At 38.7% G+C, this 24,005-nt stretch overlaps 1 protein-coding gene and 1 long non-coding RNA gene across 4 annotated transcripts in view; both read right to left on the bottom strand.

Annotated features, from left to right (window-relative positions):
- The window catches only part of grid2 (glutamate receptor, ionotropic, delta 2), a 614,241-nt gene that overhangs the window by 423,362 nt on the left and 166,874 nt on the right, over positions 1-24,005 (bottom strand). The gene's annotated exons all lie outside the window — the stretch shown is intronic.
- Positions 529-18,867, bottom strand: LOC116056898. Its single transcript, XR_004106686.2, has 4 exons — positions 18,608-18,867; positions 10,901-10,916; positions 6,809-6,813; positions 529-539 (listed from the first exon to the last, which is right to left on the bottom strand). It is a non-coding gene; the product is annotated as an uncharacterized LOC116056898 (long non-coding RNA).

The raw sequence follows: 24,005 nt of genomic DNA on the forward strand, positions 1-24,005 counted from the left end.
TAGTAGTCTGTGTGCATGTGTCTGTCTGCATCTGGGTTAAATGGTGGGTTAGCAAGAATTAAATCTGTTTCTCTCCAACATGCAGGAGCCAGCAGAATGATGATTAAAAACAAAGTCAAAAAATATATATTTTTATTTTAAAATCATTATTCTAAGGATGACATACTCAACTCATTCCTTTTGCCTTGTCCAATGTATTTTATCCCTATTGTTTTTGTGGATTCTAATGTTGTTGAGTGTGATCGCCATAAGCAGAAGCAATGAGATATTTGCTACTTGAGTGGCACTTAAGAGAAGCTAAGAGAAGTATTAAGCAGAAGCCAAATATGTAAAAATGAGATGGTGCACACAGCTTGTATTATTACTGTAAACAATAAGTTAATCTTCTACGAAGTCACTCTACTACAGACTGTGATGCAAAGCTCAGCCTTTGCTTCTCTGAAACAGTTCCCTTTGCTTACAGTTTTTCCATGGGGACCGAACTCTAATCTACCCCATGGCTTTAACCACAACCTGCACAACACTGTGGATTTACAGCACTTTATATAAATCCTAACACACTGCTGTCAAAACTGTTAACCACACATTCAAAACAGAATGGATTTCAGCCTGGTGCATTTCAAACACTGCTGATTGCAATTTCATCTTAAAGCCTAAGCAGGTGTCTTGTTTTAGACTGGTTAGTTAACACATATAGTACTAGTTAAACTTTTTTTTCAATATTTATGTAAATTTCTACAGCCAAAATAAAAATAAATATCTATTGAAGCAAACTGCTGATTTTCATTCCTTCTTGTTTACTAAAAAAACTGCTATGTTTTAAAATACAAATTTTCATTTTTTAGATGAGGATTGTTCATAGTGTTTGGCTGCACTGAGCCTGTTTTGAGACACGTGTGAAGAGTTGTGTTTGCATGGAATGAGTTTTGCAGGTGATGTTAACTGTTTAGCTCAGGTGACTGGTAATGCAGACTGTGGTTTGAGTTTTGCACATGTGGCTTCAGTTGTGACCACTGTCGTTTAGCAATCGATCAAAAGATTGTATCCAGAAAGAATTTGCACTCACCTCACTATTGTGTAAGGTATTAACTGCGTGAGCTGAAGACAGGTTAACTCGGGTTAATAGAGAGAGCAGTGGTACATAAGCTTGTAACACAATGCTCAATCTCATCTGAATGGACAGAAGAAAGAGTGATGATAAAGAGAGACACGGAGAGAGATCGGGGAACACAGAAAAAGGCAGAGAGGAAAGAGAAAACAAAAGGAAGACACTGGAAGCAAAAATTTGAACAATGTCAGAGTAAAACCACAATTTGAAACACACACACACACACACACACACACACACGCGCACACACACACACACACACACACACACACACTCTCACACACACACACACACACACACACACACACACACACACAGTGTTGCAACTGGGACTTCAAAGCGATGAGAATGACCAGATCTAAGCTCAGCTGATGGCACAGTCAATACACTGGCATGTCGGGCATAACAGCACTGGTGTGTGTGTGTGTGTGTGACAGAAAGTGTGTCTGTGTGTTGCTGCCACAGCAAAAAGCGGTCAAGCTGTTGGATTTACTAGATAAGCATTCTGGATGGCTGCTCATGGTTAAAGTCTTTACTCACACACACAGAGGCACATACACATACACAGACTCCAGAGATGATGACAGATCTGGCTATGATACACGTGATATGAAACCTGGTGTTTCAGCACAACATAGGTTTCACTCTGTGTAAAAAAAAAAAGAGACTTAATTCCAAGAATCTGAATCACATTTTTGCTCTCTAGTGGTCACAAGCATACACAAAGATCTGCTAAGATAAGTTTATGGCCAACACTAAATACATCCTCGTTGTGGGATTCATTGTTTTCACTAAACCGTGGCTCCAACTGTTCCTACCATTTCAATGTTCAATGGCATTGTTAACTACTGGGGCAGTCAATGATGGCAGTTCACGTCTAAAGCAATTTGAATGAGGATATAACCAGTGAAAACCGTAACTGTTGCGCCAAAGTGAAATATCACTTTAATTAGTCCAAAATGCAGTGCGTGTCCACCCAGAGGGATTTACAGCGGAAAACTTTCAGGGCAGATCTGTCTGATGATAAAAGCACTCAGCTGAGTATGTCTCCTCCTGTCTGAATCAACAGAGAACACAAACATGCACATGCATGCACTCACACACACACACACACGCAACTTTCAAACCCTTTTCCCCGATGATAAGCATTGAGCGTTTTGGCAACTGCTTCATTGCGGCTGCAATCAGACTTAATAATCAGTAACTTAAGACTAAGTAAGCGTGCCTTATGTTATTATTTGAGACAGTGAGTAACACTAAAGCACAGAATGAATCATAAGTGACTTTTAGCTAAGCTTTGATGGATAAATATCTGATATAAAGCCTGAATTTAAAGTTCACCCCAAAGTAAAAGCATACAAGCATGGATAAACAACTTTGCAGGCTTACTATTTTAGATAATTTACTAAATACTAGGCCTGTCAAAATGAACGCGATAATAACAAGTTAACACAAATTCCTTTTAATTCCACTCACTTTTTTGATGCGCAATTAACGCACATGCGTTCTGTGATTTGAGCCCAGGGCTGCTCTGTAGTTTGGGAAATCAGGAAGCGATGCAAATCAAATATCCTTGAGCAGAAATGGATAAAGAAAAGGGTCTATTGAATGGCAAGTTCAGTTTCAAAGCCCTTCCAGATGGTTCTCTCGACTAAAGTTATTTGCATGTACTGTCAATGTTAATTGAGTTACCACCGGAGAACGTAGAGTCTCAAATACCATTTGCTGGCTAAACATACGGCTCCCCTCCACGGCTGGCCACACTGGATAGTTTGCAACAAAGATGGCGGGACAACTCTACAAGCAACAAACTTACTAGTGAGTGTCAGTGTCTGGTGCTGTAGAGCACGAGGTTAATTCTTTTGTGTTGAGCTGCTTAAAAAAATGGGATGTTTAGGAAGTGTTTGTTATTTATTTAAGGGGCCACCGGAGGAGTTTTGGGATCTTTAGTGAAAATACACTTGACCCTCCCCTCGCCAGTATTAATTTTTCTATGACCCTCCAAAACGATTTGGAAAAGAGGCATGACCCTCCCCAACAATTTATTGATACCTTCTGTACTGGTTTGCACTTGGCAAAGATATATATATGCCCTTTGCTTTTTTTACAGCCGTGACAAGAGTTAACCTCTGCTTTATCATCTTACACATCATACTCCTCTGTTATGGTGTGGTGGCCATTTCAGTAAATTTACTTACTAACATTGTTGTGGAAACACAATAAGCATGGAAACTAAATGCACACTTCCTACATTACTGCATTACTTCAAATACTAAGTTACTCCTCTAGTAAACTAGTATTCACATGAAATAAAAAAATAAAATTGAGACCATTAAGCAAAGCACACTGGGTAACAAATTCAACACACAAACTGGTTGCTATGGACTCTGCCGAAGCTGAACATTATATTCCAAAACATATATCTTTATTTTTAAAGCAGATTTTAAATTACATTGTAACAGTTTCGATTAACAACAATTCGCCCTTATGAAATCCAATCACGGCACGGCTGTCTTGGAACACAAATAGACAGACGGTGGCGGAATGCCCCGACACTTAAATTCAAGTAAAATGTAACAATCAGTGTTCAACCTACAGTCTGTTGAGATGCCTCTCCAAACGCAGAAACCAAGCGCAATCACACCATAAAACGTTAAGACACGTTAAGAAAAAAGATCCGTATTTTGCCGTAATCCAATGACATGAAAAAAGAAGTAATCCACAGCGATCAGTAGATCCACAAAAGGGGTCATGGTGTATCCAGCACATTCACCAGCCAGCTCCAAACAGGTGAACGAGGTATCTCCACTTCGCCGTTTAAACAAAGTGGAATAAACGTATAAAAGTCCAAATCTACACAAAACCCGCAATCAATTAGTAAGCTGACATCAAATGTATATACATGGCATTTAGGAAACCTTTATTGCAAGGTTGGCACGACAAGATGTCCAGACTAGTGCAACAGTAATTTTCGTTTTTTGCGTTCTGCTGCTCCCATCGTCAGCCAGCTAATATTTTTTTTACTAAAGCAGTATATGAAATCTGATGTATTACCTACCACCTTTTAGTTGTTTTGTGTATTTTATTATTATTAATACACAAAACAACTATTATTAATTATTCCACTCATTTTTTAAACAATGCAATTACCTGTTTCAGCTACCAGGGGGGGCAGTGCTCCCCCTGCCCCCCAGCAAACTCATGGGTCAGACCCATCTGGTAGCGAAGGAGGGTTGAGACTACATGAAAAAATATGCACCAAACAAGCCACTTTGAAATGTGGGACGCTACATTGTGTTAGCAATACCAAGTAATGTGACATTCAGGTCAATATTACCATGTGCTGTTGCTTGATAGGCTTGAGTTTGGAAATGTGGCCCATTTGCAATTCCATGACAACTCATCAGCTGAGGATAGCGTGATACTATAGAAAGCTCCAGAACAGATACTGAATGGACCTTGCGGTGAAAATGTTTTATCAAAATCTTATCGTAAACTGCAGATGAAAACAAGGCAAGAATTGTTGGTTTTGACAAGTAAAAAGAAACCAAAAATTTGTAGATTTACTTCTTGACGTTTATTAAAATTTGTAACTAACCAATAGCGTGTCTTGCTGTATATGTGCCAGTGCATAGGTTTAGTGTTTTAGCCACGATTATCTCAAAGAAAGCTGTTTGAATACACTAATAAATCAGTTTCTTGATATACACAGCCATGCAAACAAGCAGACACACACACCCACCCACACACACACACACACACACACACAATTACAAGCTACACCAACAGCCATCTGTTTTTGAATTAAAAATAAATTAATTAAATACAACCTTGGAATGGTACATTTGGAGAACACTGCTGGTGTTGTCAGATTCACTTGCATCAGGAAAATGCATCCACATGTTAAACTAATTCTTTTGACTAAAAACATCAACTCAGTGTTTCATTTTTGTATAGTCTGCCACAATTATGAGTATAATAATGATGAGGAAAACATTTTTTAAATGGGATGTTTGATTAATTGAGTGGCTACACACTGTGTCTAAATCCTTAAGTAATATGTCAAAAGGCAAACTGCAGTCTGACATCTCTCTCAATAAATAACCTGTGACCGATTTTATCTTACTACCCCAATATCAGAGTGGAAATCATACTTTAAAGAGAAAAACAGAGTAACAATTTCCTCTTGGTTTTTGAGATAATATGGACTGTTGCCAAGAAATGATAATCGACCCATCTAAAAAAAATGTATTTAGTTTTCCTGCATGGCATTTCACATATCTTCTCTGAAGCACTATGCCTGTTGATGTTAGATTTTTTTTTTTTAATACTGAAGGATATCTGATTATAGGTAAGCACCTATCAGTTGTACGCGATATCTGATCTTCACCCATGCTTCAAATATCTATGCATGCGCGTGGGAGCAACATGAGCGTAGGCCAGTAACAGACATGTGTGGACCGTGATGGATCTGGTATAATACAGTTGATGGATGAAGAGATTATTGTTAGCAGCACAGGCATTCTGCTGCTCTGCGAGAGTGTGTATTTGTGTGTGTTTTCCAATTCATACAATAATGCTTAGATAATACACTCGCTGACCTCCAGACATCTTCCTCTCCCCTTGTCACAATTTCCCTATCTCTACCTCATTTTTCTCACTCATCCCCCTGACCTCATTTGTCACTTCTTCTCCTTTTTTCTCCTCCCTCCACCCACACTTTGTCTCCTCCATCATTTCAATCGCTCTAACCACTGTAATATGACAGTACTTCGCAAATGATCGGAGATCATGGTGGAGAGAAGATGCCCCTGCTGGCAAACAAACAGAAATACTGACATCTGTCTTCTCTGTCCTGACACCCGAGAGTGAGGGTATCTATGTATTATGATTGGTGTCAGACTGTGATTAGAAGTAATAAGGTATACATGTCTGTGCTGTGTGCTTTGTGTTGGCATCATGTTGCATCCATGCATCCAAATGGGTAGTGGGAAGAGAGATGTCAAAGTGTAACTTTAACAGTTCCTCCAGCTATTTTCTCAACCATTCCACAGCTATTTCTGACTCTAGCTCTGGGGACAAATACCTTACTTCTATTTAGCGCCAGCCTCCACCCTCTTTTCAGATTTACAAACCCTCAAAATAAGATGCCTCACAGCCAAATAATGGACAAAGCTCAAAGGAGAATTCCGGCCAATTTTTATCTTAATCTTGATCGCTATAAATATGCGTGTACTTTCGTTTGAAAAAAACCCGACCTGAATCGGTGCAGGCAATATGGAGTAGCTGCAGCTACGTGTACAAGCTTCCACTGAGCTAAAACGGCAGTTGTCAGGACAGGTTTTAGAGTGCCTTTGTGCCTCTTAACAGACACAAAATGCAATTAAAATGTCTGTGCATGTGATCTGGTGTTGGTGAGTAGGAGGCTTGGCAGTGTCGATCGGTGTAGTAGTTCCCTTAGCCGCTCTGAGAAGCAAGGTCGTGCCTGCTAACGCGGCTAAAACTACCACACAAATCCACACTGCCAAGTCTCTTACTCACCAACACCAGATCGATCACACACAAAATGGATAAGGTACAAATACACACGGAACTGCTGCGTGATATTTTGGCTGAACACACTTATCACGGATGGCAGCTAGCAGCTAACAGGGTGAGCTAGCTACCAGCAGAATCGAGACGGTGTAGGTGAATTTAAACAATATCTGAGTTGAAAACGCATCTTGTTGTCACATAAGGGCCCTGTTCATGTTGCACAGACATTTTAATTGCATTTTGTGTCTGTTAAGAGGCACAAAGGCACTCTAAAACCTGCCCCGACAACTGCCGTTTTAGCTCAGTGGAGCTTGTACACGTAGCTGCAGCTACTCCGTGTAGCCTGCACCGATTCGGGTTGGGTTTTTTTCAAATGAAAGTACACGCCTATTTATAGTGATCAAGATTAACGTAAAAGAGTTGGATTTGTTAGCCAACCATTTCATAGCTCAAACGTATAAGTGTATTTCATGGAAGAAGAAAGATACCACAAACATGTTTTTATCCCCCAAGAACAGAAAATACAGCCAACTGTGAGCTTTTCTGAGGAAATCAAATGCTGCAGATTATATCTCTGCACTTTTATGTTGTTGAGTTCTGAATGCCGTTTAAAGGTAAAATGGATCGGGGGCTTCAAAGAATCAAGACTTTCCAAGAATTGCTACAGTAAATCTGGGTTGACATAGTATGCAAACAAACTAATATAAATAATGTGTCATTTAAAAAATGGCTTGTTTGGATAGCAGTACAGCTGAGCTGCGAACCAACCTGAAAATCGTATATACAGAAATTCAATGTTACAGCGAAACAGATTCCTTCAGGGAAAATGCCCTTTTATGGGATGGCAGTGTCACAAAACACTCATATCATTTAGAGAAGAACTGACATGCAACATTTTGCCATGTTATGATTCCAATTTAAGGGAGTCACGCTTGATTTTGGCTGTGTCATGTTTCATACAAGGTTGTTTCTGTCTTGTGGTATGAGTCATGCTTTGTGTTTTATGTTCAGCCTAACAAGCAGCGGTGTACATTGTCTCAATGCGTTTTACAATGTGTAAATCTGCCAATAGCTAATGTAATAAGAACATCCTCTTGCCAATGATAGTTCTGCATTAGCATGCTGAGGACATCTTAAAGCTTATGTTTGTGTTATTGGCTTTTTAACGACTGTATGCACAATTATTTTTTTGCAGCAGTGAATGCATTTCTCCCCGGGGATCAATGTAGTTCATTTTATCTCTAATCTTCCTACAAGAGTAATAGATAAGACATTTTGTTTATGACGAGGGAAAATGAACAAGCATCGGATATGACCTTATGTTCTTAAGTTGCTGTAAGTGATTCTCATAAAGAGGAATTATGCTTTTAGAACTCGAGATCCAAGGACTATATCCTTCGCGTTCCACTTCTGGGATTGCTCCGGTGCAGCAGAAAATTCCACTGGATGCATGTATTTTCCCAATTCCGGCCACTTTCTTTGTGATGGAATTTTAAATTCGGTGGATTTTGAGGACTATGGTTAACTGCTCCTCAGATCTCTGCATGGTAAATTGAGACAGCTAGCAAGACTATCTGTCCAATCTGAGTTTTCTCTCGCACTCTCTGCGGCTCTGTGCAGAGACGGACAGGGGCTAAAAAACAGCCCTGGACTTTCTCCCAAATAGGCCCATCATCCGGCCATTCGCCCCTAGCCGTGCGCGACAGACACTTTCAAATAAAAACAAAACATTTACAATGCCATTACATCTGCATTGAAAATTCAATACAAATAATGAAATGTCACTGGCTACAGAAACCCCAAATTACACAAACTTGTAATTATAAAACATCTAATCTAAAAACAGGTTTTTAGGCTTTTGCTGAGGGTGGTAAGCAAAAAATTGTTCCTGGGTGTGACTATCTGACTTGGGCCATTTGAAATATTGTGATGTAGAGCATCCTGGGACATCCTGGCACTTCCCTGCACTCTCCCTGTCATCTTTTGTGCTGCAACTACCTTCAACCTGAATAAACAAATTATTTTAAAGATAGGTTATTAGCTATTATTGATGATATAATATGTTTAGCTTTGTATTAAAGAATTAGCATTGAATAACCTATTTAATATTTTGTCAATGTCATATTACACTTTTGATTCATATTAAGGCTGTGAAATGATGAAAATGACTAGGCCCTATCAATTTTGTCTGTGAAGCTTTCACAAACAACCAGCAGATCTTTGCCAGTTCCACAATAGTAAACGCAAATATGAAAGACAAGGAAAAACTGTACTCTGATGGAAGACAGACAGAAAGTGCAAGCTAGGATTTAATGGTTAAACTTTTGGTTACATTTGGTGAATTATTTAGCCCCCTTCCCTGTTTGTTAGCACTTTTAGAGTGGTACCAATGCATGCCTGATGTTTTCCTGTATAATTCAATACCATAGTCTTCATCCTAGCAGCAAAAGTGAGCTCACTACAACCTCTCATATACAACGAAGTGAAATCGCGGTCAACAGTGATTAATTTCTAATGTGTTTAATGTTTCAAATTAAACCCTAACAGAAATTATTAAACACGTTAAGTTTGACAGCACTAAATGGCACGATAATTTTCATAATCATGATGCACACCCATGTTGATAGCTGACTATGCAATTCGCTAAGATAGGGATAAAGGCAGCCTATTATAATGTGTCCTGCTCCTGGCACTTACCAGTAGGCCTACCTCTTGCTGATGTGAAATTAACTCTGCTGTCTGTCCCTCATCATGACCAGTCAGGTCTAATGATGTAGGCCTACTCTTCTTCCTCAGTTTTTTTTTTTTTTACACGTAGCACATAAGTGATCGTATTAGAGCCCCCTGCTGTTGGCTGATAATATCGCTTTATTAGACTTTTCTTTTCCTGAACCCACAGATTGTCAGTCCGTCCCTGGCTCTGTGTGGAGATTAGCACTGCCCATGATGATTCTGATTGGTTTAAAGAAATGCCATTAAACCAGAGCACATTTTCCTTCCATCCCTGAATGCTATGTGGAGTAGCCAGTCCCTCCTTCAGCGCAATTTTGGAGGAGGGTCTGGCAAAGCAAGACTAGAGGACAAGAGTCTAAACATTTCATTTGGATTATAAAGGCTGAGAAACTCCACTTATTATGTGACATTTACAGCATGTAGTAGTAGGCGTGGACACAATACCATGAAACCATGCAAAATACAAGACAACACAATATGAGGGCTTGCTTTGTGTTTTATGTTCAGCCTAACAAGCAGCGGTGTACATTGTCTCAATACGTACAATGTGTAAATCTGCCAATAGCTAATGTAATAAGAACACCCTCTTGCCAATGATAGTTCTGCATTAGCATGCTGAGGACATCTTAAAGCTTATGTTTTTGTTATTGTCTTTTCAACAACTGTATGCACAATTATTTGGTGCTGCAGTGAATGCATTTCTCCTCGGGGATCAATGTAGTTCATCTTATCTAAACATTTCATTTGGATTATAAAGGCTGAGAAACTGACATTTACAGCATGTAGTAGTAGTTTTCATAGTACACAATACTATGAAAACATGCAAAATACAAGACAACACAATATGAGGGCTTAGAATTCTTATCTCTACCTTCCATAGATGGCAAATTGAATTATGTGACGCTGACATCAATTTCCAACTTTCAATCAACCTACCAAGGCAATGTATATTAACAAAGGATAGATAAATCATGAATCTACAATGAATGAAATCTACAATCAAGTTAATCTTATCATACTGCAAAAAGGTTTACAAAATCATGCACATCCAGACAATACATACTAGGTGCTGGACAGAAGAACATGGAAAGATAGGAAAATAATATTGCTCCCATTAACATATATTTAAAGAGCAGCTATTATACTACTTTTCTGGTCTTAGTTTTTGATTCAGGACTCCTACTGTATAGAGCAGCCTGACATGATTCACCACACAATTAACTATGTAGATCGTTGGGAAACTCTTCCCGTCATCTGTGCACTTTCTGATGCGCCTCTCAAATCTTGGTTTAGGTTCCTCCTCCCCCTTGCCCCCACTCCAGCCAGACCCACTCCATTGTGATTGGTCATCTTCCGGAAGACCTCTGAAGGGGCAGCTCAGAACTTGGAGCAGCATGACCATGTAGGGAAGTCTGTTTCATTGACGTAGAATAATCCAGGAAATTCAATATCCCCACTGAGACCCAATGAGATCCGAGCGTTCAGAGCTGGGCAGAGCTAACCCAAGCTGCCTGCAGGGCTCACGTTTAAATGCATTTACCTCATTATTTGACACTTTGGTATCGTTTAACATGACTATACAAAATTATAACAACATGTATAGGTCAGAAAAGACGAAAAAGCATAATAGGTGCTCTTTAATTACCACCAAGTGACGTTTCGAGCGTCAAGCTCTTCTTCAGAAGAGACATTTTTAGAGCCAAATTATTATTCTATAGCAAAGGCAGTACACTCTTTAAATTTGCATCACACACAGCAAACTACAAACATGCGACAAACAATATATTCATGTGATGCATTATTTTGTAAGGTCAGTGCAGTGGTTAATCATCTTGGCCCTGAAACTAATGACTGAATGTTGATGGCAAATGATGCTAACAATACAAAAAAGAAATGGTTTACTGATATGTGACCGGTGCAGGCCTAAGGGCTGAAAGTGGAACTATACATCAATAGTAGGGCTGTGTATTGTTCAAAACATTTTGATACCGGTACCTACAGTGGCGGTTCTACATTGAATGCCGCCCTGGGCGAGACCCCCTTTGAGCACTTTTTTTTCACACTTAAGAGAATCCAGTTATTTAACTATTGCAATTACAACAGGAAACACTTTTTAAGGTGCACAATCTCCACCTCCAACATTGCCTAAAGACAATGAACACAATTCTGCACAAAATATGACAGTATAGTTATTTAAGTTATGAGAACTTAAAATAAATATACACTATATACATCAATGTGCCAAAAATATATACAATCATAAAAAAATTAACAAGAGCAGAGAGCAACAATAATATAAAATATTAAGAATAATATACAAATAAAATATAGAAATATTCTAAATAGCACAAATCCTTCATCACACAAATGTGAAGACACACTAAAGAGAATCTAATTATTACACTATAGTACTAACAACAGAAAACACAAACTAAAACTAAAACCTGACCTCTCTGGCCTTCTTTGACGCACGCCAATGATGTCATCGACAGGGACGGACTGGGACCAAAAATCGGCCCTGGCATTTTGGCCCAGACTGGCCCACCACATAAGATCACAAATACCACCTGTCCTTGCGCTCCCCTGAATATGTATAGCAACTCCTACTCCTTAAAACTAACGCCATGTAATGAGTAAGCAAGAATCAGTGAGAGCTGACACATTAAATACTTAAAAAAAGTGCCATTTATTAATACAATAAAACGGTATACTCCTCATGAATCATAAAACAAGCTCTCTCTCTCTCTCTCTCTCTCTCTCTCTCTCTCTCTCTCTCTCTATATATATATATGTATATATATATATATATATATATATCATGAGTTTTTGTGTGCCAATGCAGATAGAAAAGCTACAATTCTCGTTAAGAACGTTTGCATGATGTGCAACGTTTATATAGGCTACTAATGCAGTCATACAGTAAAGCATGCCTACATCTTTTATTGTTGTAGTGTTATCATCAACAGTTTGTCCACCACTCAGTTTTTGGCTCAGTTTTATCAAGGGGCAAAGTGTTTTAAGGGGAGTTAAAGTTAGCGCAGGTTGGTCCGTGTACTTGGTGGCCAACGGATTTTCGTTTTGAAAGGAAAAAAACAAAAACGAAAAACGGCCAGTTTCCCAATTACCATTACTAAATAGGAAAACAAAAAACGGAAAACAACCCATTATTCGTTTTTTGTTTTGATATTAAAAAACGGAAAACGAAAAACAATCTCGTTATCCGATTTTCTTTGATGTATTTGTAGATGGAACTCGGAAATTAAAATGTGTGTATAAATCTTATTCCTTTGTCAGTACCCGATCCGTACCGCCTGTAAAATCCGTTCTGTGCACTGCCTGATCAGTTCTACGCTTGCGCGAACACCGCCAAACTTCACAGCTCTATGCACGCATTGGCGTAAGGATGTTTGGACATCCCGGTTACCGGAAGAAAACATTAGACAGTGACAGTAGACCGTTATGATGGCAAAGATGAAGTTAACAAGGTGTTTGCTGGAGTTGCCTAAAGTATCTGTTAATGATATACGGAGGGTCGTCCGGCCATCCAGTACAACACCATGTAGCAAATTAAATAAAGGCTTCAAATTTTACGTTTTGTCATTTCTTTGCAACTTTGAAGGTAATTTGCTAACGCTGGCTAGCCTGAGCTAGAAGCCTTGCTTTGGTGTTATAAGTCATGACTCCGTCCTGCTTCAGGTTAACCATGTTTTAAATAAAGTTTAAGCATGTGTATACCTCTCACTTCATGTGTTTGTACTTTTATGAAAGTATCAGGTAAAAACAGGGCTACAAATGAGATCTCTGTGAGAGACCAGCTAACTCCTAGCAAACTATTATGTAGCTCAATGCTGGACATTTCACCCCTAATTCCGGTCACTTTACTGTATTTGTATTTGTTTAGTATTTGGTTTAGAAGCCTTTATTGGTGATTTTTTACGGTACAAAGTCCTGCTACATACGTACATAGCTAGCTATATATGCTCCGCTATGTCGCGTTAGCATGCAGCTACAATAGTTAGCTATGAGTATGCTAACGTTAGATTGTAGTGGAACGAAGCAGCACTTTCTAACGTCAAAAATCGCAGACCAAACACTACACAATCTGACATGTTTCAGCAGGAATGTGACCCGGAATTGGGGAGAATTTAACAACACTGCCAGCTAAGATGACCATTAGCATGTAGCTACTATAGTGGTGTACAGCAATGGTGGCTGGGAGAGCTGTCATCCCATCTTCAAAAGGACACTTATGTACGTTTACACTTCATCGCATTAATAATAGACAGTCTATGGTTATTAGTCAAGACGAAGTATTAGGTAAAAACATTAATGTAAACAACACAACAACGATGTCGCTACACGGTTTTGGATCAGTGACAAGTTTCGAATGTTTGTAGCTATGACTATTGTATAATAAAGATTTAATAAAAAAAGATTTAATAAAAAAGTTGTAATGTTTGGTCGTAAAGTGTTGACACTAGGGATGGGCGTATCGATCCTGTGGTATCGATAGATCGATATACTCACGCTACTCATTTGGCATCGATTTCCTTAAAAAAATATCGATATAAACTAAAAAATAATAATTGGGGGTGTATGCATTACTTTCAGCTGTTTTAGATTACTTACTTAAATGACTATGTGCCGGGACACCCCTGTACCTGGCGGCGTATTGAGCTGGCCCATGTCACATGACAGGAGACGAGCGAATGAGCGTCAACGTGCGACACAGCCGACAGCGACACAGCCAAGGGCCTGAAAATGTGTATGTTTTTGTTCATATTTAATTTATTTCATTCATATTTATGTTATTTATTTTACTTTTAATTTTATTATGTATTGACCATAATACATTTTGTATAAATGGTCTGTATTTGTCTTGTGATTTGTCTTAAATGTAATAATGTTTTTACTGACAAAAATTGGCAATAAGAAATTAACGGTATCGGTATCGATATCGATGAAAATGCAAGAAAAAGTATCGAATCGAATCCTAAAAGTGTGGTATCGCCCATCCCTAGTTGACACATGTTACTTATATACAGTCTATCGTGCAGGCAGAACGGATCGTGTACCGACAGTTACAAATCGCACAGGGACATTGTTAGTTTTCTACTACGTAATTATGCGCATGCACAGAACGGATCTTACAGGCGGTACTGGCCAATAAATGCTATTGAAGGGCGGGAGTAACTTCCGGGTCACGAAAAAAATACCAATGCAAAATTAAGGAATACGACTTATACACACGTATTTTAATTTCCGAGTTCCATCTACAAATACATCAAAGACAATCGGATAACAAGATTGTTTTTCGTTTTTCGTTTTTCGTTTTTCGTTTTCCGATTTGCCAATTCCCCACACAGTGAAACAATAGATAACAGAAAACCGCTTTGCGGTGCAGAGGATTTTTTTTTTTTTTTTTTTTTTAAGTTCTCGTGCCGCCCCCCATGTGACATGAAAAAATGCCGCCCCGGGCGGCTGCCCAGTTCGTCCGTGCCAAAAACCATCACTGGGTACCTATACCAATACCGTGAATTGGATACTGGTTCCTGAACGATACTTTTTTCAATACCAATTTTATAAAATCCAATTTACCAAAAAGAAATTACAACATGTTGAGGCATTTTTCAATACTTGATTCTAAGGAGGCAATTCGGTCGGTGCCTAAAAAGTCGAATTCAGTACCCAGCCCTAATAAAAAGTCTAAACAAGATATTCCGGCATCAATGGTTTGTTCACTTGTAGTATTGCATGAACTATTCCCTATGAAGTCTTAACTTTGACTGACATCCCTGCCTAAGGGTAACTGTCAGTTGAGTCATGCTGACATTGAAGTCTAAGGTTAGCATAATGGCTAACCGACTGTGATGATACTTTTCAAGGCAACCAATGGTAGGACATTATATCAAAGCAGGACACTTCCCTCCCACCTGCTACACCCTTCATCTATCTTCATACAGGCCTACTGTAGTTGGTCATGTAATAATTTACAGTACAATAGGCACACAAGGGGCCTGTTACACCAAACAAGTTAAATGTATTCAGATTTTCTTTGTTAAACTGGCCTTGGCAAAGCCTACAGTAACATTGGTCTTCCTTAATAACATAACATTTAAGGTTAACAATTGATTCCAGATTCCAATTCATCTCTTTTTGTTCACAAGACGTGTGGTTTCTATAAGAGTAGTGAAATAAATATAATACAACTTATAACTGTTCTTCACTCGTGGATAAACATCATCATTGTAGCAGCAAAAGTTAAGTATAGAAACGTTAAGGTACAAAATCTAACATTTGAATATAAAAAGTAACTGCAAAGATAGCAGAAAATTATACAATAATTGCATACATATTGTAATGATAGAAAATGTGAAAATACTGTATAAGCTTGCAGTTGATATTTTAAGATGTTATATAGTCTAAAGAGATAACTATATTAATGAATAAATATATTAATAGTAGTAATGTTACCATTTATATATAAACAAAAAATTCAACAGTAGCAGCATTTCTGCTGCTCATGCCATCCAATCTTTAAAACCATTTTCCTGTTCAGAGTTCAGAGACTGTTAAACAGATAAAACATTCACTGGAATTTGAACCTGGGTCAACTGCTTGGGAGGCAGCGCTGCTAACACTAACGCTAATGCTACACTTTTGACAGACATACACATGCACTCATAAACACACTCATGACCACTTGTATTACTCTTACCTTTGTTGGAGAAGAATGACATCAACATAGAAAGAAGGCATGAAAGAAAGAAGGAGAAAGACAAACAGAGGGAGAGAGAATAATTTACATTCCAGTTACATTTTTAAAATTATTATAGATGACAATCATAGATGTTAGGCTTCTTAGTCAAGTCAAGTTTAATTTTGTGTGTGTGTGTGTGTGTGAGTGAGAGTTAGTGTGTGTAATACTAAGTGTGCCTCTATTTAACAACAATAACAGTGAGTGGCTGGGATGATATAGACAAACCTTTACACATACCTGTGCACACACATCATACTGTTACAAGGAACAAGCTAGGGATCCACCAATATGAAAATACCGGTATTAAAATTACTGTTATGGCCGAAAACCAATATTTACCAAAGTCGATATGATCTGTATAAAACAAGTTTCTATAATAATATTTTTTTTGTACATACTGAAAAACATGTAATGTTTTTCTTTATTTGCAAAACATTTGGAAAAGCCCATAAATCATAGATTTACCAAATAGTTTCTTCTCAACAAGTTACGTAGAGGACCACCATGAAAAAGTAACTAACGGTGGTTAGTTTTAGGCTACTTTTACAACGTGTAGCAAGTGTATAACTTAATGAAAGTCCAGTTTAACTCACATCTGTGAAAAACTCTGGATCATGAATCAATAACTTAGGACGCAAAACAAAATATCCTTCCGTTTTATGGCTAATCAGGGTTTTCCTGGTGTTGGCGAGGGAGAGATCACTAAAGCAACTTGGAGGAGCAGCTTGTCACTAAAATAAGAATAGCTGGTCCACCTTAAAGCCAGTCCACCTGAAGTTACGGAGCCTGAGCTGAAGTCGTTGCTAGCTCCGTGGCTTAACCTAAACCCTTCACTTTCTTTAACCAGCAGCTAGCAAGCAAGACACAGGAAATTGGCTTGGGTCTTAAAGAGTTGTAGCATTTATTCACCGACAGGTGTACACAGACACTGCTGCGTTCACAGCTGTAGCGTCACTCACCGACTAGTCTAGCATTGCCAGGGGTCTGGCTAGTCCACACAGCATTCTGGGATGGGAGAAAAACGTGCTGTGGTTTATTGGCATTTTTTAAAACCAATGAAAATCATCATGGGCGGCGCTAAGCGCTGGACGGAGCCCAGGTGTCTCTGCATAATAGCCTCGGGAAGGAACTTGTTTTGGTGGAACGTGTACGTTCAAAAGTTGTTTTAGTCGTGCAACAGAAAACTCAGATTAAAATTCCAACACATAGACAATGGAAGGTAATGGAAGTGGAATTCCCGGAAGTGGAAGGTTGTGGATATAGACTACTCACCGACACACACACCTCCCTCTCTCTCTTTCTCTCCCTGCACTCTCGCTAACATATAGGCAGCAGCTGCTGCTGTGTGTGTTCAGGCTGCTTGCTAGAAGCTTGCTCCTGATATTATTTGTGAACTTCTGGATGGCGGTTCTTCATATTAGTTATTAAATTGGTGGTGTTGAAGGATTTGACATGGTATCCTCGCATTATTCCAAAGTATTGCATACTGCACTCACAGAAAAACATTCAGACCACGGACATTGCTTAATCTTCACTTTAGCATGTAAATTATGTGCTGCATCACTGAATCACAAACTCCGCGTGGCCAGTTTTGCTACTTGGACCGATGCTGATGTATAAAGACATGACTAACATTGGCTGATACTGATGTGATTGCCAATATATCGTGCATCCCTAGAACAAACACAGCTTGGACCGACGTGTTTCTAAGGTCAACACAAAAATAATTGTTCTCATCTCTAAAGAAAACCTTAACAAACACACATGCTGTTGTCTGCCCACGCAACAGACATACTCACTACCTCTACCACCTGCATAGCACGTATACATGTGTGTACGCATCCACACAAACCACAGATATTAGGGCATTTGAGAGATAGCCATTGATTTTTTTTTGTGCAGCCTCTAGACAGTCGGTCTAAGAGAGGGAATCAACAGAATAATTGTTCATTTCCTGCTCTACTCGATAGTTCAGTGATAGAGAGGAAATTCTGCAGACAGACAGGGAAACAGACATACACAGACAAACAGGAGGATAAGGACACAGACTGGCAAACAAACAGGCAGATGAGAAGGATAATTGTTAATTTCCTGCTGTGGTCGTGACAGGTTGATAGACATTGTGGCACACGGACTGTTAATTTTCTTTGCTCATCTCAACTCAAAAAGCAAACACAAAGGAAGATAAATGAGATTACTGGAATGGAATGCCATTACTGGTATCTTTCAGAAACTAAGGTTATGCATTATAAACCCAGTTCTGTGAGTACAAGTAAAGCCCTAAAAAGCATAGATATATGCTATGAAGGCTCTAGAGGCTTGACCAGTCTCTTGGGATGAAATTTGGGTGAAAGCTAATGAACACTGTCAGTTGTACTGTTTTATCTTTCCTTCCCTCTGTAATTTCAATGCGCTGGTCCATGTAGTCAAGCCTACAGAGTCTGATTGAGGCTGTAGATTTTGGGAAAGACCGTATTGGTCCGAATATAAGATGACCCTGATTATAAGATGACCCCCCTTCTTTCAAGACTCATTTTTGGAAAAATTCTTTTTGAAGACCAAATCTTATTTTTTATAAAGAAAATAATTTTATTTGAAAATAATTCTAATAAAAACATATTGAATAAAACAAGGTAGGCTGTTGTTTTTAACATCTTTTAAACAAAATAATATTTTCAATATCTTTTTAGATGAAAGTGTCACATTTAAATTAACGGTAAATATTTCCAAGGCCTTCAACTGAATGACTGCTTATGGGCATCCCATCATTCCGTTTTTTCAGTCATCACACACTCTCCTGTCAATCTCTTGGAAGCGGCTGCTTTGAGAACCACTGTAAGATTTTCTCTGGCTGTTTGCATTTGTAGACGGTGTAACACATCCACATGACAACACCTCGTTGTACTTCCGTTCTAACTTCCGACTTTTAGGCTTTTTTTTTGTAGCTGGATATACCATTTGTTGCATCTAAATATGAATGTGGATAAAATTAGTGATATTGAAATGCTTGCTACAGTTACACTTCTAGTGATGAATCAGCGAAAACACGTTTTATTTCGCTGATTCACTGCTTTGTTCTAATGCCGTTCAGTCTCTCTCTAGCTAACTTGACCATATAACATTACCGTGCTTTCAGGCGGTCATTGAGGCTCCGTCTAAAACTATGCCATTTCGACCAGCTGTTTGTAACATAAAAATAAAACAGATTATTTCATTTCTATAGTTTATAGCTGACTTTACCAGCTGACTTCTCTATTGGCTGTTAAAACAGGTGACGTCCCTTACGTTCTAAAACCAGCCTCTGTGACAGCTGAAGGTCTAGACCCCAAATATAAGACGACCCCACTTTTCAGACGTATTTCCACGGGAAAAAATATATTATATATTTTATAATATATAATATACTTATATTCGGACCAATACGGCATGACCTAACAATTCAACATATATACTCAAGTCTGTCACTGCTGTAAACCATTTCCATCCCACAAATGGTACATAAGAGGAAGGTTTTTTATTTATTTTTTTTCTTCTATTCCCCCTCTTTCTTGCGCTATCTTGCTCAGTCTCCCTCCCTTTGTTACACTGTCTGACCTTAAGAGAGAGATGGGATTCTGGTAATGATCAATGTTTTTAATTACTACACCTTGTGAGATAAGAAAAAAAAAAATTAAATTACTTCTACCCAGTGTCTTGTGCTTTACATACTGCAATACTAGTCCCTGAAATTCAAAAACCATTAACAATCCTCAAGCTCATAGCCCCTGGGTCTCTCGCACTCTCTCTCTATGAGAGACTGTCTCACGATGAAGTTTTTTTTAATCTGTGTGCCTCTTTTCCAACTACTCCTCCTCCTTCTCAATGCAACAGCATCAATTTGCCTGGATGCACACACTAAAAAATATTTCATGAGCCCAGTGAGTTTTGTAGTATGTTTGGTAGAACCGAGGCAGCCACAGTGTCTCCTTCTCTGTGTCTCTCTCGTGCACGTTGTGCAGTGGTCATTAAGCGTGTGGATAAGAGAGACTTCTGTTCCAAGTCCCATTTCCTGGTTGTAGCTGTATTGCAACGACTTGTCAGTGTCTCTGCCAAATGCAAAGTGCAGAGAGGACTACTGAACGCTTGTGAATGTGTTAGTGTGTGTGTGTGTGTGTGTGTGTGTGTGTTTGCCAAAACTACGACAAAAGGCATAGACAGGGATGCTAGCTTGCTGAACAACATACAGGGCTATATTTCCAAACAAAAGTGTTTGAGTGACAGACTGACGCGACTTCTTTTCTGAAGCAGAAAAATGGTCCAAGGCTAAAAGTGCAAGAGTGATTACATCAGTCTGCGTGTATATGTTGTGTGTGTATTTTACTGGGCTGAATAACAGAATACAGAAACAGAAATAAATGATTTATAAATGCTTAGATAAAAGGGTAAGCATGTACCAGTCAGAAAAATAATTTAACTTTCATTCTTCATTCTATTACTGTAATCATCAAAAGATAACAATCGCTGAACTTTGAGAAGTGAATTAGCTGTGATTTAGTTAGACGGACAGGGGGAACGAAAGAATTTTGTTTTTCATCATATTTCAAAAACACAGAAGGGAGAGTAAGTAGAGTATGATTATTTTTTTATCACTGAGGGGCTTTGAAGGGATAAAAAGAAAAGTATTTCAAAAGAGAAGTTTTTTACACAAAAGAGAAAGAGAAAGGACAAACCCATATATACTTCACTGTTTCGCCATTGGGAGGTCATTTGTTTTCAGTCATCCCTCTTGGGAAATCTACAGTTGGGGACGCAGTCTGGAGTTTTACAAATAGCATTAGCTAATAAAGCTGAGCCTGCATCTTTCATTGTGGGATCTTTTACTGTGTTGAACTACTGTGTGCCTGTGTGTGTGTGTGTGCGTGTGTGTGTGTGTGTGTGTGTGTATGTGTGTGTGTGTGTGTGTGTGTGTGTGTACTTTGCTCGATATGTGTAAAGTATACAGTATGTGCACGTGTGTGTGTGTGTGTAGACATCAAACCAAGGTTGTAAAGTGCTGACATGACTTCTAGTGCTGCTTCTATAAATCTTCATATACAGGACCACATGTGACTGCAACAATAGACTCAATATAGATTTAAAACCCCAGTTCTCAAAGATGAAAGGGGTTCTACAACGACAGCTCACTGGTCAAGGTTTAAAGTTGATAGTACACATTCTCTTTGTTATCCTCTTGCTCACTTATACACTTGCGTGCTCACACACACAAGTGTTGTGACCACGCAATGCTGCTTTCTCTGATCTCCGAACTGTAATAGTGGTAAGGGTGCACTTAAAAAACTGCTGTATGTGTGCCAACACACACATACACAAACTGGGATTCCCTTGGGATGATGAAACTGCATGAAATCGCTCGTTTTTTGGACTAATGATTCTACAAAGTTCCTCTTCAGACCCGATGGGTCCATATGGTCTTGGTGTGCACTTTGAAACAAGATTCACAAACACTTTATCAGCTTTAGGAAAGGAGCACATCATTTACTATCTACAGCACTGACTGGATCTTAGTTTTTTTTCTTCTCTTTCACACATTTAAAGCATGAACAGACACTGAGACACATTCACAACAAAATAATACAAAGAGATACAGTAGTTGTTTTAAGTATTTCCCAAAGCTATTCTGTCCTACCATCCCTTACACTATCAATAGCGCCTCCTTAAATGGAATCACATAACCATCAACGGCCAGTTCGAGCCACTTTAAAGCCTCACTGGAAATGTATTCACAGTGGAGGCACTCAAGGATTTAGGGAAGCCTGTAATGTGTAGCGCTACTATTGGAATTCCATGAAAAGGGTTGCCAACAAGGGATCTAACATGTGCATGTCGATAAAACAGTAACAATGAGACAGAGAGGGAAATGGATAAAGGCATGATTATACCAGTAGGTTGAAAGTGACATCTCACAGCAAGATTATTATATTTGTAGTAAAAAAGTATGTTGGAATAAGTCTGAATTAAGTCTGCAAGAAACCATGCCATAATTATAGGGCATTTGGTTTGACAAAGCTGACACAAACGTAAGAAACAAGATATGTGGGATTTCCAACTCCAGTGTTTGTAAAACCTCCAAGGGCATTTATCTTCCTCCTTTACTTCTTAGCTGACTCTGCTTGCATACAAGTGGAGGTGTTTATTTACGGTGTCAAGATCAATGTCGGCCTCAGATCAATAACTTCCTGGGAACCTGTACACTAGCTACCTATAGATTGGGCTACATCAATCCCCCTCATCATCTTCTTTTTCTGTATACTCTTCTCCTCACTAGTTAAATCCATTTCCCTCTCACTGTGAAATTGATAGTCGAGCAGTTTAAGACGCCTTATTCACCTGGCTGTCCATCTTAAGACGGCTACTCGTTTTATCTCTTTTCTTTCACAGTCTTACTTTCCTTCTAAGGAGGGGACACGACACTGGACCTACAGCATGAAAACTACTCCACCTGACATTTCCACAACAGTTAATATCTCTTGGATGTCATCATTTCCTGGGTGACATGGCAATACACTGATTTCTCTCACTGCATCCACTCACATAGTCAGCAACCACAATAGAGTACACATCTTTTTTCTTTGTATGGATTTAGTTGTATGGTCTCCAACACTGCACAAAAATCAATGCACAAAAATCAATGTAGAGACTTTTTCCTACTTTTTGGTAAGACTCCTGTTTGTACTAACGATATATCAGTGCAGTACGACAGGCAGAACATGCAGCTGATGTGAGAAAAAAGTAATTAGATTCAAAGCCATTTAGTCAAACAGGAGTCAGTGTGATAAGCTGTGGGTACTGTAAGTCAATGTAGCTGCAAGGTGGAGGTATTAGAAAACCTTCATTTTTACTGCCATTTAAATGTCAACCTTTTGAAGCCAAGTTTGGTGGCATTACATAATCATATACTTCACATTAACTGCAAGGATCAAAAAACAATTTTGGACATACAAAATGCCAAAGAAGGAAACAAAAAACATAACTGTACTTTAAATCAGTGTTTTCCACCACCATGAGTAAACAAATTAGCTGACAACATTCTGTATATACTTGACTGTTAAATGGTTTCATTGTTTTATATAAGTGTGATGATCATGAAACATTGACCACAAAGGGAGGCCAATCCCTATAAGCTATAGCTACTGTATAAGTTACTATGAGCACATTGTTATTCTATCAACCACCAAGACCCAGGAGAGCACATCAAGGTCTGAGCCCTGAACACTCTCATCTTTCAAGTCTGTATCGACCCATGCAAATGTCTTCACGTCATAACATGCATGGCATGATTTACAGCCCCAGCATTGTGCAGCTTAACATAAAAAAATTGCTTTAGACAGGGAAAATCTTCGTTAATTATAATATGGATGTTAGTGTGACTCCTTTCTTATTGGAAATGCCCCCTAAAAAAATTTCATCTCAAGCATGTAGCTGACATTTACCTCAGACACTCAAATACACAGACAGGGAGATTCAAGATTTTTGGCAGCTACTAAAAAAGCATACTCAAGCATGCAGAGAGTTTACATTTCATTTATTAGGTGTAAGGTTAAGTGTAGGAACTAACATCTTCACATGACTGCATCTTCATTAAACAGTAATGTACCCGTGCACTAGGTTTAAGTAGCCTCCCAACTGCATAAAACAAGCACATCATAGGCTTGAGAGAGAGGATTTTATATTCCAGTACAGCTCTCTCTGACTCTTTTATTCTGAGAAAAAAAAGATTCTTATTCATACCGGTACCTTTTTCACAAACGATATCATTTGACATAAATTGCATTAATAATGTCCATTTGGAACAGTAAATGTTACAGATTAGCAAACTGAATGTGCAAGAAT

The sequence above is a fragment of the Sander lucioperca genome, chromosome 2 (genome assembly GCF_008315115.2).
Source record: "Sander lucioperca isolate FBNREF2018 chromosome 2, SLUC_FBN_1.2, whole genome shotgun sequence".
NCBI lineage: Eukaryota > Metazoa > Chordata > Actinopteri > Perciformes > Percidae > Sander > Sander lucioperca.